Genomic DNA, 1,461 nt, shown 5'->3' on the forward strand with positions numbered 1-1,461 from the left:
AACGAGGCTCCGGCAGGGGATGGTGGTGAACCCTGCTCTCCTCTTTCACCACAACTTTCTCTCACTCTTACTTCCTATTTCTGTTGTACCTGTATTTCAAAGGGTCAGCCTTGTCACACTGTGTCACGCTGAATATCCCCGAGAACTACGTTGCGGGTACACGTGTCTGTGGAGTGCTCAGCCACTTGCACATTAATTTCACGAGCAGACTGTTCCGTTGATCGGATCAACTGGAACCCTCGACGTCGTAAGCGATGGAGTGCCAACAACAACAATGGTAATTCTACATTATTTGAGCCAAGTTATTTGGCTGGTGAGAATTAAGTTACAAGAGTTGTGTAATCAAAGACAGTAGATTTTTTTTTTTTTAAATATTTTTTTGTGACTCAGGTGGAGGAAAGACAACCCTATGACTGTTACATGGCCTCCAGTACTGGTGGAGAGAGAGAGAAGAAAAAAAATGATTTAGTGGGGGTTTTCTGCGGTAGGAAGCAATGTGTTAAGTTAATGATTTGTCCTCAGACAAGGGACTGGGAGATGTGGCGATTTGCTGCATTTGATAAGACACGTCAAGCTAAGTAAAATCTCTGTCTTCCACACATACAAGCTTGTTCTTTCAGGTGCTGGTGCCACTTAAAAAAAGCACATGTGCCGGTGCTGTGTTAATGCACCTGTGCTGCATAAACATACACTGTTAAGTGGTTGGCATTAGGAAGGGCATCCAGCTGTAGAAACCATGCCTCAACAGACAGCTGGAGTCTGGACTGCTCCCTGCTAGCCAGCTCCATGTCAAACCGTCCAACCCATACCAGCATGGAAAGCGGATGTGAAACAACGATGATGATGACAAGGGAATTGGTTTGAATTCTTATAACTGAGAAACCTCTGTAATTAACTCTGTAATTAATTCAGATTACTTTGTCAAATGTAATGTTTATTTATTCGTATTGTTTTGAATTAATTACGCATTATCTTGTAGCTTAGAGATTTTGATGATGTGATTGTATATTTTTAGAATGACATGGTAGTGTAGGTGTGATAGGTCGGATCTGGCCAGTTTGAACATAGACTATTTCAGCCAGATATTGCTGGTGTAAATGCTAGAGAGTTAAAGCACTCAAAGAACCAGACAGTGCTGTTCAGTTGTGCATGCAGTGAATTAGTTAGCTATACCATCCACATTGCGATGGTCATGTTATGTGTGTGTGTGTGTAGGGCATCTTTGATAGAAATAACCCAGGAGAATCTTGGAACAAAGTAGTGAACCTAAATCTGAGATTTGATGAGTGGACTTTGGGGATGAAATAGTTAAAAGAAATACATTATCACTACCTGCCCCTAATGCCAATCCAGGTCCCCCTTTTGTCCCATCAGTCCCTACTCCCAGTACCCCTCTGGGACTAGCGTCTCCTGCCTTCCCAGCACCTATTCCACGCCCTACTCCGGGACTGGCTCCTGCTG

Source organism: Octopus bimaculoides, chromosome 14 (assembly GCF_001194135.2).
Source record: "Octopus bimaculoides isolate UCB-OBI-ISO-001 chromosome 14, ASM119413v2, whole genome shotgun sequence".
Lineage (NCBI taxonomy): Eukaryota > Metazoa > Mollusca > Cephalopoda > Octopoda > Octopodidae > Octopus > Octopus bimaculoides.